At 43.2% G+C, this 14,561-nt stretch overlaps 1 protein-coding gene across 1 annotated transcript in view; it reads left to right on the top strand.

The window, feature by feature from the left end:
* The first annotated feature begins 3,699 nt into the window (after window positions 1-3,699).
* pak4 (p21 protein (Cdc42/Rac)-activated kinase 4) overlaps window positions 3,700-14,561 on the top strand; it is a 48,699-nt gene continuing 37,837 nt past the window's right edge. Inside the window, exon 1 of the mRNA XM_071540019.1 lies at window positions 3,700-3,766. The gene's annotated coding sequence lies outside the window, so the exon portion shown is untranslated. The remainder of the gene's footprint in view (window positions 3,767-14,561) is intronic.

Here is a 14,561-nt window from a genome sequence, read left to right as displayed (position 1 = left end):
CGGCTGTCTGACCCGGGACGATCTGCTGCGTTCGGCCCCCGGTTTTCCCATGTCTGCAGTCTCCATCGGTCCTCCAGCCCGACCCTGACCTGCTCCCCTCTCGTCCCCGGCCTCGGAGGGCCTCTCCTGGGTCAGAATCCGTCTGATTACCCCCTTCCCTGGTCCTCCTCCATTACAGTCCTCCTCCTCCTCTTCCTCTTCCTCTTCCGCCTGAGCTTGTGAGTGACCATCAGGCCTCTCCTCCTCATCCTCCTCCTCCTGCTCCTCTACCTCCTCCTCCTCTTCCTCCTCCTCCTGCTCCTCTACCTCCTCCTGCTCCTCCTCTTCCTGCTCCTCCTCCTTCTCATCCTCCTCCTCCTGCTCCTCCTTCTCATCCTCCTCCTCCTGCTCCTCTACCTCCTTCTCCTCGTCCTTCTCCTCCTCCTCCTCCTCCTCTTTCTCCATCTCCTTCTCCTCCTCCTCCTCGTCCTGCTCCTCTACCTCCATCTCCTTGTTCTTCTCCTTCTCCTCCTCTTTCTCCATCTCCTTCTCCTCCTCCTCTTCCTCCTCCTCCTGCTCCTCCTCCTTCTCATCCTCCTCCTCCTGCTCCTCTACCTCCTTCTCCTCGTCCTTCTCCTCCTCCTGCTCCTCTACCTCCTTCTCCTTGTCCTTCTCTTTCTCCTCCTCCTCCTCTTTCTCCATCTCCTTCTCCTCCTCCTCTTTCTCCATCTCCTTCTCCTCTTCCTCCTCCTCCTCTTCCTCCTCCTCCTGCTCCTCCTCTTCCTCCTGCTCCTCCTCCATCTCCTTCTCCTCCTCCTCTTCCTCCTCCTACTGCTCCTCCTGCTCCTCCTCCTTATCATCCTCCTCCTCCTGCTCCTCTAACTCCTTCTCCTTCTCCTCCTCTTTCTCCATCTCCTCCTCCTCCTGCTCCTCCTCCTTCTCATCCTCCTCCTCCTGCTCATCTACCTCCTTCTCCTCGTCCTTCTCCTTCTCCTCCTCTTTCTCCATCTCCATCTCCTTCTCCTCTTCCTCCTCCGCCTCCTCCTCCTCCTCCTCCAGCCCCACATCTGCTCCGTGTGCGACCAGGACCTGAACGGCGTCCAAAACCCCCCCCCCTGCTCAGCAGCAGCCTGGCTCAGGGCCGATCGCCCCTCTCCGTCCCTCCCGTCCCCCCCTCCTCTGCTCCTCCGGACAGCAGGAGAGACAGGAGGTGGGTGCGATGGGTGGGGTGAGGGTGAGGAGGGAGGATCTCCGGTGTCTCCTCAGCTGTATCGGTGCTATTTATCACAGTCGTACTTAGTGAGGCCAGGACGAAGCGTGCCAGCTGGACCTCACCCTCCTCCGTGGCCTGGAGACAGTTTCGCGGTCCAGTTCTAGTCTCCATCGATCCCACTTCAGTCCTCTCCTCTCCCTTCCCTTCGACTTAGAATAGAACAGAATAGATGAAGTTAATGGTCCGTGTGTGGAAATTCGCCTTTGGCTTCGCTGTGGTCGAATCAAACACAAAACAAAACACATTAGATACGTATTAAGGCGACAGAAGATGCGTGAGCACCGTAACAGAGCTTCAGTTTTTGTGCAAATATGAAATTTCTAGTGGAGAGATTTCAGAGATTTCAGAATAAAAGATCTCTTAAAATGTGAAGCAGTGGTTCAGCAGAAAACCTTTTCCTTTCCTTACCTCCATCTTCTGTCCTTCTCTCCAGCCCTTTCTTCTTCATCAGTACAGACAGCTGGATATCAGAATCAGAATCAGAATCAGAAATACTTGATTGATCCCCGAGGGGAAATTGGGTTACATTGCAGCTGCTCACATTGTAGAAGTGAATATATATAAGCGTAGAGAAATTATAAGAAATTATAAGAAAAATAGAAATACGAAAGTAAGAAATATGTAAAATATGTGCATTATACTACAATATATAACAATGAGAATAAAATAATAATAATAATAATATAGAAATAAGAGAACTAAGAATTCTGTACAATATGCATCATACTCCCAATATATACATACACCAGTGTAAATAATTAAATAATTAATAAGTATTACCTAACTAATAACTTTCTTGTCTTATCTTAGCTTATCTTATCTTATCTTATCTTATCTCTAACGAAGTTTAATGTAGAACGTAACAAAACAAAAATGGCAGACTTAGCATGGAAGCTAGTTTAAATGTTTCAGTCTGTGTCTGATTGCACTGTACTGCAGCCGCTGGGCTTAGATTTCGCAGTGTGTGTGTAACGTGCGTGTTTTTGTGACTCTATCATCGGACCTAATAACAAATTGATTAGATGGAAAGGACCCCCAGGCGTATGCTGACCTCTGACCCCCCTTTAACCTGGGCTGTGATCTCCTCGTTGCCCTCCGTCCAGTCTGTGTACTGCCTGATAATCATGGTTTTCAGTTTGTTGTTAAGTTTACTCCAGTCACCATGCAAGGCGAAATAAGTAGAAACATGTCTTTCTTTAAGCTACGTTTAGCTAGGCTACTTTAATGTTATACAAGTGTCCTGTTTAAGTGTGTAAAGGTATAATATTACAACGTGCATAGAGTTTCTCACACACAAAAATACTACATGTATAACATACAGCTCTGGAAAAAATTAAGAGACCACTGCAAAATTATCAGTTTCTCTGGTTTTACTATTTATAGGTATGTGTTTGAGTAAAATGAACATTTTTGTTTTATTCTATAAACTACTGACAACATTTCTCCCAAATTCCAAATAAAAATATTGTCATTTAGAGCATTTATTTGCAACACAATACTAATGTTTTAACTTAGGAAGAGTTCAGAAGCAACGAAGAGCCAGGCTGAGGTTTGCAAAAGACCATAAGGATTGGACCGTAGAGGACTGGAGTAAGGTATTGTGTTGTTTAAAATTGAATATGAACTTGTTTTCTTTGCTTTATTCGAGGTCTGAAAACACTGCATCTTTTTTGTTATTTTGACCAGTTGTCATTTTTTGCAAATAAATGCTCTAAATCAGTGGTTCTCAAACTTCTTCACATCAAGGACCCCGAAACTAACACAAATTAGACCACGGACCCCCATTTGATAAGATTTTGTCCCAGGGTCCCCCATCTGATAAGATTTTTGCTTTTAGATGTTTTATTACAGAAAGTGTATGAAACCCATGACCAAAATAGTCATACATTCTGTCATTGTGTTACTTACGGATGGAATTATAGTGAAAATAAATTATTCCTCTTTTTGCTGGGGACCCCCTGGAACCCCCTCAAGGACCCCTGGGGGTCCCAGGACCCCACTTTGAGAACCACTGCTCTAAATGACAGTATTTTTATTTGGACTTTGGGAGAAATGTTGTCAGTAGTTTATAGAATAAAACAAAAATTTTCATTTTACTCAAATTTGACTCATTTTACTCATTTTACTCATACCTATAAATAGTAAAACCAGAGAAATTGATAATTTTGCAGTGGTCTCTTAATTTTTTCCAGAGGTGTACATACACTGAGAGAGAGAGAGAGAGGGAGAGAGAGAGAGAGAGAGAGAGAGAGAGAGTGAGAGAGTGAGAGAGAGAGTGTCATCCCTTGTCAATCAGTCTCTGTCAGTGGCCCGTGGCTGATTTGGTTGCCATGGTGCTTGGCTGCAGTTCCCCGGATGTAGCATTTCCCCAGTTCAACATGGCGACGGGAAAGTGAGACTTCGGCTAATGTTACACAGTTTGTCTGAAGTTAGCCCGTTTCCGCGCTGTTGAGAGAGGAAACTTTATTTCCTTACACCGGCGGCAGCAAGAAAAGTTTACCGGGGAGTTTCGGGGTGAGTAAGCGCATTTGTATTTTCTTAATTTTAGTTTTGTTGTGCGCTAGCTTGTGGCGCTTCACTGCCTCCTTAGCATAGCCTGGCTGAGCAAAACTCATTGATGAGTTTAGCCGCTTTAGCTGGATTCACAGGCTAGTTGCTAAAGGTGGCTAACGCTAGCTACTTAGTCTGCTAAAAGGGTTGCCCAGCCTGGGTTTGACCAGACCAGAGTAACTTTCTGTCAGGTCTGTGTGTTTTATACAAAAGATGTTTTTCAACGTGATGTATGGGTGTCGTTTTGAAGGCATGGCCAAGGTGCAAAGTGATGAGTCACTTGTAAAACTTGTTTAAATAAAACCCATAGCCTCGGAAACCTAGCTAGGCTGTGTGGCTCTTTTTTCCAAGACCCTCTAAGCTTGCTAGACGGCTTAATGGCAAATCCAAGAGACAAACCGGTTCTGGTAGCATTGGCTTTTCTTGTCGGACAGGTAACCTTAACTATCATGATCAGCCTTTCTACATTGCCATTTCCCTACCAGTGATATCGCAGTGTTAATGCCACAGTGCTGTGTCAGTGCAAACATGCCCAAAGTTTTACATAGAAGTTCAGGTTCATTGTATCAATCACATCTGACTTCCATGTTCGTGTTGAAGCAGGAAGAAGTCTGTGTGTGTGTGTGTGTGTGTGTGTGTGTGGGTGGGAGCATCACATTGTATTGTGTGGGCAACCAGAAGGAGGATATTGTCTGTCTGCAATTTGATTAACCGGCTCTCCACTCCTTCACCCCACTTTTCATTGCACAAGTCATTCCTCCTCATTCTCTGGTGTTTCCCTTCATTTTTTTTTTATTCCTCTTCCTTTCCTCTCAGCTGGCAGATATGTGTGTTCGCCTCAGGCTTTCATATGCTTGCAGAGAGAAATTGCTGTTTGTGTGTGTGTGTGTGAGAGAGAGAGAGAGAGAGAGTGTGTGTGTGTGTGAATGAGAGAGATTGGGTGCAGCCAGTTAGTCAGCAAGGTTGTGCGATTAGTGCTGGGCACCCCACACATTCCTGGGATGCCAGAGCACTACCGAGGGGTCACACTCTCTCTTTCACACACACACACACACACACACACACACCATACCCAGGCAGTTTGCATTCTATTGAAACCAAGCCCAACCAAGCTAATGTGCTATAAAGATGATGGGGTATCAGGGTTTGAAACTATGAGCCACAAACCAGATGCTGGTGTATTTTTGCTGTGGTTTTGTGCCATTTCTTCCTCTCTGGTAGGAGCCAGACGTCATTTGGAAGTTCTATATCATTCTAAAAGTGTAGTTGGTTGGTAAAATATTTAAAGTGGCTGGTGAATTTTGAGATGTATCAGCCGCTGTGGCCCGTAGAAAGGCTGCTTCCGGCTCCGGTTGGTGATGGTGATAATTTTGTTGAAGCTGTTTGTATTTTTTTGTTGTGAATAATAGCTTAGTCAGGTTCTCCATTGTGTAAAGTCGATAGCATCTTCCCACAGCTGTGTTGTTTGGTTGTTGTTGTAGGTGGAAGAATTAGGATTTCTTCTCAAGAGTAGACACAGGGAGCAGCAAGGCTTAGAAAAAAAACAAGAGAACAACCAAGGGAAGAATAAAAAAACATGCTTTCACTCCTCCGCACTTGTAGATTCAAACCACATATTTTTTTTAGATGTTTGATGAACCAAATTCATATCTATTTTGTGCTTTTGTCAGTCTGTCGCGATGCTAGCCATGTTGACTTTAACACATTTGGCTCTCTCCACTGTCAACAGATGGTAAAATGGTAATTATTAACTTTGCAATGCTAATAGGCAGAGAGAGAGAGAGACTGGTAGGATCGCTGGCGAGTTAGGTGTTCCCCGCACATACGATGGCACATGTGTATCGGCTGCATGCTGCTGTTTGTTTTGGTCTCTTAGACATTGCTCAAGGCACTGTGTGGTGTTTTGCATAAACTGGGGTTTCAATAGCAACATTCTTTCTTCCTTCTCTTCCTGACAGGAGGCTTCAATTAGCTTCCAGCTCCCTTCGCTTCTCTCTCTGACTGAACTGACCCCCTGCAGCAGCAGTAACAGTGAAGGGATTGATTGGAAAAACAGCTTTGTGACCGGAAGTGAATGAGAAATGCTCTCCCCTCCCTCAACATCAGCTGTTAAGCCTAGGTCAGACTACAAGACTGTTCAAGTCTTGCCCGATGTGGGCAGTTCAGACTAAGCGACTGGTCTTCTTGTTGTCCGTTCAGGAGTCTGTTCACGCTTTATGCAATGGGACAAAGATGTGGCGTCACACACATGAAGAGGAGGGATCACACACTACCCGATTCTGTGATTAAAAACCTTTTCTCCATCCGTCAAGAACAGTTGACTGTAAATACAATTACAAAATAGCTGGTCTATTGTCTCTTGCTTCATGGTACACAAGCTTAGAAGATTAGATTTACATTACAAATGTAATTTGAAATGACATTATTACAAGGGCAACATTGATGAGGAATGCTGTATTAGACTTCTTTCACTTCATTTGTAATTGCATACTTATGTGGATTGATCCAGGTACACTGTCATTTTATACCATTTTATATGAGATTTATTCCTCGAATTGATATTGTATCATAAGTTGGGAATCTTGCTGATATAAACTCTCTATGTGAGCAGGCGTTGTTACTGTTAAAAAATGTGACTTCTCTTCTGGTTCATTCTCTTTTCTTCCCCCTTGTATCTAAACTCCTATCGGCTGTTATCAGTTTCACTCTTAGATTTTAGTCTTGGTGAATCTTGGGCTGCTTCACACTACACGAGCCTGGCCAGACTCAAACATTGTTGGGGAAAAAAAAAATTGCGTTGGGCCAAACAGTCCGTGTCAGCGGTCTGTAGTCCATTCACACTACAGGATAATCTGCACAGTTGGCCCCAGGGAACCAAGGTTTTTTGTGAGGGGGGGTTTATGATGGATCAGAGTAGGAGGAGGCGATCAGGGGCGGTGAGAGACGGCGTCCAGCGGGGGGGGGGGGGGTGGAGCTGGTGGCAGGAGGGATGTTGTCGTTGGTTTGATCCTAGCGGACCCCAGGTTCCCTCTGGAGGGAGAGACACAAACACAGCTGCTGTACAAAACGACTTCCAGGAACCAACGGGCTCCGAACCAGGCTTTCACAGGAAGATGAGGGGTTGGCGGCTAGAGGGTTCCTGAGGTTCACTGATGGAAAGACAGGCCGGCTGTGTACGTTCATAATGGTAACAGGCAGCGAGCGCCAGGATGTCACTCACACAAAACGCATTTGAAACGCCTGTCATTGCCTGAGTCATGTGTGGAATTTTAAGCGTTTTAAATGTTAGAATCTTATTTCCCATTTTTTGTTGTTTGTGAAAGACAGAAGTAACGTAGAAAATGTGATTTCTGTTGTGATCGCATTGGAGAGCAAGCGAACAGATTATTCCTGGACAAGTGATTAGAGCTGCCGCGGTATTGATTTTTTCCTTATCGCACAAAGTAGCGAAGCCATTCAAACCGTCGCGGTAACCGCCATAAAAAAAAAAAAAAGCCTCAGAGACTCCTAACTGACGTAGTGCCGAGCCGGTACCTCCCGAGGTAGATGGGGTGCCTTTCATTGCATTGTATAGCCTAACAGGCGATGAGTGGTGCTAAGATGCGATGCTAGATTTGTCGTGTTTCCTCGCATGGCGTAGGGCTGGGCGATAATTCAATATTATCGTTTATCGTCTTTCAGTGGAATCATATCGTGATGATATGAAGATATTTTAATATCGTGACACACATTTCTGCTGTCTGAATTGATGATGACAAGCAAATTTTACTTAAAAACTCTCATAAAATGAGGTATGGTAGGAATATTATTTGAATATTTCTGTTTTGTTTGACATCACACCTAACGTTACCATTCGGTTCAATGAGATGAACATTAATTTGATTATTTAACGTGATTTTGCATACATGAACCATATCGTGATATATATCGATATCGAGAAAAATCCTTATGATTATCGTGATATTGATTTCAACCATATCGCCCAGCCCTAGCATGACGTTGATTTTCTTCCTGCAAATGCGGCACACTGCCTCGTCCAAATTCTTTGTCTTTCCCTCTTCATCGGCCTCAAAGCCAAAATGTTCCCAAACAGGAGAGGTAACGTTGGGTTTCGCTACAAGATCCATGTTTTTAGCCTAATGTGAAGCGAAAACTTTCCGTAGCCAACAGTTGCAAAGCACGTTCTGGGGTGGGTGGCACCTTCTCCGATCAGAACGTTAACTGCGCAACTGTGAGTGGAAACTTTCGAACACATGGCGTGAAGAAAATAGGCTACACAATTATAATAATTATTACTATTATTTAAAAAATAGTATTGCATTTATTTCAGATCACATAACTTTTACAAGCAAAAATTGGAACATAAACAATAGGCCTAAAATAAACTGAAAACAACCCAGCGGTGAAGCGGTGATCAGCCTGACTCTTTTTCATATCAACCATTGTGATAGGAAAGAATATAGATTATGTTCTGTAGTTTGTAAACCTGTCAGGGATGCAGTTTTTCAGGATGTATGACTACGGCTAAAATGCTAATCGCAATGACTTTGTCTTTGTCTTGACGCTTTCTAATGAGACGTTTCAGTATTGCAGATATGTTCTACGACTGTTAACTTTGAAAACAAACTGTCATATACGATTATACATGATTAATTGGCGCAGACCTAATTAGGCTACCCATGACTGATTGACTATGTGTGCTGTAGGAAAGTGAAGAGATAGGGACGGAGAGAGCAGGCTAGCAAGCATGGAAACACAGTAAAAAAAAAAAATCTCTCATGTTCCTCCCAATATCAGGTTTCATAGAAGAAGATGGCATGGACTTGAGAAAGAAAGGTGGGAGTGGAATGTGAGAGAGAGAGAGAGAGAGTTGAGTGATACGAGAGAGAGAGAGAGAGATGAGGAAGAGTGAATACTTCTCCTCCCCAGGCAGGTAGGGCCGGTGTGAGAGAGAGAGAGAGAGAGAGAGAGAGAGAGAGCGTGAGAGGAGGAAGGGCGAGCGAGTGCGGGGCCAGATTCGGTCCGGTCTGAGAGCCAAGCAGCCGGACCGGCAGAGAAAACACAAAACCTGCTCCACCTCGAGTCAGGGGAGCGAGAGAGAGAGAGAGAGAGAGAGAGAGAATGAAGGGGAGAGGAAGAAGTGTGAGGTTGAGGGTTTTCTTTTTCTTTCTTTCGTTTGTTCTTTCATTCGTTCTTTTGTTCTTTCTTTCTTTCTTTCTTTCTTTCTTTCTTTCTTTCTGTCTTTCTTTCTGTCTTTCTTGCTTTCTTTCTGTTCCTTCTGTCTGTCTGTCTCTCTGTCTTACTTTGTCTTTCTGTCTTTCTTTCTGTTTTTCTTTCTTTCTGTCTGTCTGTCTCTTTCTCTTTCTGTCTTTGTCTTTCTGTCTTTCTTTCTGTTTTTCTTTCTTTCATTCTTTCTCTCGTTCGTTCTTTTTTCTTTCTTTCATTCTGTCTGTTTCTTTCTCTCTCTTTCTGTCTTTCTGTCTTTCAATCTTTCTTTCTCTCTTTTGTTCTTTTTTCTTTCTTTCATTCTGTCTGTTTTTCCTTTCTTTTTTCTCTGTCTTTCTTTCAATCTTTCTTTCTTTTTTCTTTCTTTCTCTCTTTTGTTCTTTCTTTCTCTGTCTCTTTCTTTCTTGCTGTCTTGTTTTTTGTTTTTCTTTATTTCTGTCCGTCTGCCTGCTGGTCTGTCACTCTCTCTCTGTCAGGATAGTTTCTATTGCAGTTTATCAAGCCATATACATACATTAATACAGTCTTATTTTTTTATCTGCAGGATCAAGAGACAGTGATGGAAAACAGACATGGGTTCTCATTGACTGATTAAGTATAACATCCCACCTCCAACCCTCTTAAAATTAAAAATGTGTCTGGTGTAGACGGAGAAGGAAGCTGACTGGAAATGGATTAAATAAGCGCCTGGGTGGGGAAAAGCAAGGAGAGGGAAAAACAAAAAAAGGAAAAACACTCCGAGGGTCAACATTATGATTCTTCAGTGTAACGGGGGAGAAAAGGGCCGAGCTTATTGCCTTAGAGGAAAAAATCCCCTCTGGAATGAGCGCGGCGGCCAACATCAACACAGCGCCCTAGGTGCTCAGGAACAGAGGCAGCGACACCGTATGAAGTACAAAGAAAAAAAAAAAATTCAATATCATAACAATAACAGGCCCTATTTCTGAGGCTTACTTGCAACCGCCAAGTCTGGGTTCTAGGCCAGCATTGTGTGGAGGTGGAAGTGGACTTATAGTAAAAAAATAAATCTGATAAGTCTCTACCTACAGACCAGCTTTCCTTGCTCTTAAAGGAATACACTAACTTTTTGGCAAAATAAGCCGATCTTAAAGCATAACTTTCCCATTATTTTCCCATAATACTGGTCAGTTCTAATCAAAATCTCTTCAAATGCGTCACTATAGAGCTACTTACTGTATGTCTTGCTTGTCTGGGTGCACAGCTCTCCAACACAGTCCTATAGAGCCAAAGGACACTCCAAAAATCAATTCAAAATGTGTCACTATATACTGTTAACATTTACCTGGATAACGATAAATGAAACAATAATTTGTTTCTTTTTCTAATCCCGTTGCAGAAATACTACATTCACCATTGGCGTCATAAATATAAAAGGTATGCTTTTATTTTGAAGTAAACCCACCTTACTTCCGCCCATGTTCTGTTCTTCTCTGGCTTGACGCAGCTGATTCTGCACTCGCTCTGCTACTTTGAAGCTCGACTCTCAGATTAAGATTAAGCAACACAAATGAAACCGTTTATGCAAAGTTGACAACTTGACAAATGTATTTTACTGAACAGACCAACATGTAGAAAATCTGGTCGGTGAGAGAGTGCCAGTGTCGATTTCGGTACATTTTTTGGTATATCGCAAAAATGTGAACATGTATACTATACTGTAGTGCAGTAATTCTCAACCTTTTTCATATTAAGGACCCCTAACTTAGTCCACATTAGTGCCACAGACCCCCATTTGATTTGATTTTGTCTCTCAGACCCAAATCTGAGAATGTTTTTATTGTTCGATATGATTTTGCCCAGAATTCCATGATTATCTGTATTGCAGGTTGAAAAGTAACAGTGAAACTGTGATCAAAACAGTCTGCATTTCTTCTACATTCTCTAACTGTGTTAATTTCTTCATAAATTAAATAATGGTGAAGTTTAACACTTGCTGGGGACCCCTTGGAACCCCCTCACGGACCCCTGGTGGTCCCCGGACCCCACGTTGAGAACCACTGCTGTAGTGTACTGCAGCGATTCTCAACCTTATTCATGTCAAGGACCCCTAATTTAGTCCACATTAGGGCCACGGAACCCCATTTGATGAGATTTTGTCTCTCTGCCCCAAATCTGAGAATATTTTTTATTGTCAGATATGATTTTGTCCAGAATTCCATGACTATCTGTATTGTAGGTAGAGAGATAACAGAGAAACTATGATCAAAACAGTCATTCTTCTACATATCTCTAGTTGTGTTCACTAATTGTAAATGAAATAATGGTGAAGTTTAATAATTCATCAATTTGCTGGGGAACCCCTGGAACCCCCTCAAGGACCCCTGGTGGTCCCCGGACCCCACGTTGAGAACCACTGCTGTAAGTGTACTGAACACACAACAGGTGCTGCCGGTTTTCATGTCGCACAACAATGATTTAATCAAAGAACTCTTTTGGCATGAAGTTGCTGTATTCCTGTAACAGCCACCATGTGAATGTGGTAAATCAGAAACATTTAACGGAGGCGGATGGTGGTTTTAAAGGCCTATTTCCTACCAGGCCAGCCCAGTTTGACCTTGTGTCTCACTCCTGACAGTGCCTGGACGAACTCCACGTTGTGTTTTTAGATCATGTGGTTGAGAAGATGGTTGTGCAAAACAATGATCATTGTTTTCACTGCTGCTGGTTATTGTTTTCAGTGGAGGCGATGGCTGCCTCGTCCAAGGGGGGAGACTGTGATCATAATGGTGAATCTCTGCTCATCTGCGGCCCTCTAACAATGTGCTGTCTGTTCAGGTTAACCACCGAACTCTTCTTCTTCTCTGTGTCTTTTTCTGCACATAGGAACAGAGCGAGGGATTGTGTTCTTGTGTTTGCATGTGCAGTCGTTTTAATCGCAGCCCCACAATCAAGCTAGGACCTGCATGTTCCGGGTGATATGGAGGGCTTACGCACACGCACACACACACACACACACACACACAAACACACACACAGAAAGCCCAGACAAGGAGAATTCTGGGTAGTGACCGCATTTCACCTTAGTTGTTACTGGTGTTGCAATGCTACTGAATGGCAGCGTATTGAATTTGTAGTGGGAGGTGAAACAAGAGGGAAAACGCTGCTTTTTTTTGTTTACATTTTGCCGTCCCGTAATGCTGGAATATTCTGAATGACACAGGCAGGACTTTTGTTCCAGTGTCCTGTCTGTGAATAGCTATAGGACCGGTCCCATACCGCAGCCTCCGAGGCCGTGGGAAGAATAGGGAGTGTGATTTAATGCATGTACATAAGCCGCATTTTACACAGCTGACCTGGCTAAAAACACTGTAGCAGAGCCGGGATAGAATTAATCACGAATCAATGCATTTCCATAAGCTTCACCCAGTATGGTCGTCTTCACACTGCGGGAGGAGGAACCACTGTGTCTCCCGCAACAATAAATTTGATTATCTCGTGGATGATTATGGTTCGATATTGTTTTAAAACTAAGTAGATGGCAGTTGACTGTTTGCCACAGTTTCTCGCTTTAGTTTCCAGAGAGCAAATGTCGGGTCAGGTTTGTTTTTTTTTCCTCTGGCTTGAAGTCCGGCTTGACGTCTTTACACAGAAACCAAACCCAGGTCAGATCCACCAATAACCCGGTGTAAATGCTCTGTGGAAATACGGCTTTATAGTTTGGCTTATGTTGGCACTGTACAACATAAACAAAGTGATATGTAGAATAACCATGGTAGGGTCAGACTGATATATCAGGCCGATGTTGACTTTTTATTAAATATTGGATATTGGCCAGTCAATATCACCCACCTCCAATATTATTTACATTCCTTTCTGACCACAGCTACATAAAGAGTCAGTAAAATCTGCAATGAAATTTTATTTTCTTTGCACATGATATCTCTTTATTCAATTGCTCAAGATGTTTTCTATAAATGTATTCATCATTTAAAGGCTGTAATGTATCCCAGAGTTTCCCCCACCATTCAATAAGCCTAACTGCTAACCGACCTAAAAGAATTTGTCTGGCTTTTAATGGAAAGTTTTAGACCCCATGGTCTAAACTCTGTTTCAGAGGCTTTTCCACTCTGCCAAGAATGAAATTCTGGGGGAAACACTCAATCCTTTTTGGTATGAAAATGGTCACATTTGAATATTGGCTGTCGGCTGCTTAAAGCCAAATCTATTGGTATTTGCCTTCAAAAACCCATATTGGTTGGACCCTGAACAATGATAAATAGACACACCGCAGCCATTTGTGTTTCCTCTGTTGACTGGGCATGCATGGTTTCCTTTCAGCAATGGCTGCTTCACATTTACACTGTTTCACATATGAGTTTTGAGCTGCCCAGAATTACCATAGTCTTCTACTTTTTAAGTCCCCATGAAATAAACTCCCATTACTTTTACTTCCTGGAAAAGAGAGCTCATGCTGCACCAGGAGGCGTAAATACAATTCCAACCAATAACACATCACAGATTTTTGAACAATCCCACCCCTCCCGTCAAATAAAACTGCTTTTCTCTCTCTGACTGATATTCCTTTGGTTTAGACTTTTGAATGATCCCCACCTGCTTTTATGCCCCGCCCCAACATCCTGTTTCAGCGGGAAATGCGTCAAATCAAGGATGTAAAGATGCCGTCTCATGGGGTTTTTAACCACTGGAGCGACTGCGGGTTCGGTGCCTTGCTCAAGGACAACTCAGTGGTAGTTACTGAAGGAGTGGAGACTGTTTATCATTTGCTTTCCCTGCCCAGATTTTCCCAGCCAGTCTGACTGTTTACCAGCATTTGATTGATAGCCGGTGGCAGCTCCCCACCCTTACTGTGTTCCTAGTTTGGGTAACATTTGCCAATATGCTGTGTAGGGCGTAGTTGTGCTGCAGACTGTAAATCTCTGACCAGATGTTATGGCGATGACTGACTTTACACCTCGCTAATGACAGGGGAGTGTGATGTGATGTTTGACTTTATATTCCACAACAACATCACCTTGCCTCAGTGTCCCGCAGCATGCTGTCACCATGTAATGATGGTGCTGCCTGCAGCTGAAGGCCTCAGCCAGGTGATGATTCATACGGTGTCTAGTATATGCTTTGATTTTAAACATGACTCTTGATGTTGTTCAGTAGTAGTTTGTGCTCATGGGACTGAACCAGGTCATACTGAGTGTAGAGTCATGTGATCATGCGGCTGGCAGATTCCAAAATTTACCAGCCACCAGATTTTTTAGGATAGAACACAACCTCCAAATGATGGCTGGCCGCCTACCTACCAAAATGGCTGGTAGAGTAGATGAACTTACCAGCCACAGGCCAAATCTACTAGCATTTGGCTAGTGGCTGGTTAGTAATAATTTTCCACCCTGACTAGGGCTGAACGATTTTGAAAAAATATCTAATTGCGATTATTTTGACTGATATTGCAATTGCGATATGATTTGCGATATTAGAGGGAATGATAATTTTTACATCATTATTCTCATTTTCATTGAAAAAACGTATTAAAATGATTAAGGACAGGGATCTGTAC

This window comes from Centroberyx affinis, unplaced genomic scaffold (genome assembly GCF_046629955.1).
Source record: "Centroberyx affinis isolate AG114_WGS23_722 - 3 ecotype Tasmania unplaced genomic scaffold, CSIRO-AGI_Caff_v1 ptg003552l_1, whole genome shotgun sequence".
NCBI classification, from domain to species: Eukaryota; Metazoa; Chordata; class Actinopteri; order Beryciformes; family Berycidae; genus Centroberyx; species Centroberyx affinis.
Note: the sequence above shows the minus strand (reverse complement) of the source record. Positions and strands in the feature narration are given on the sequence as shown.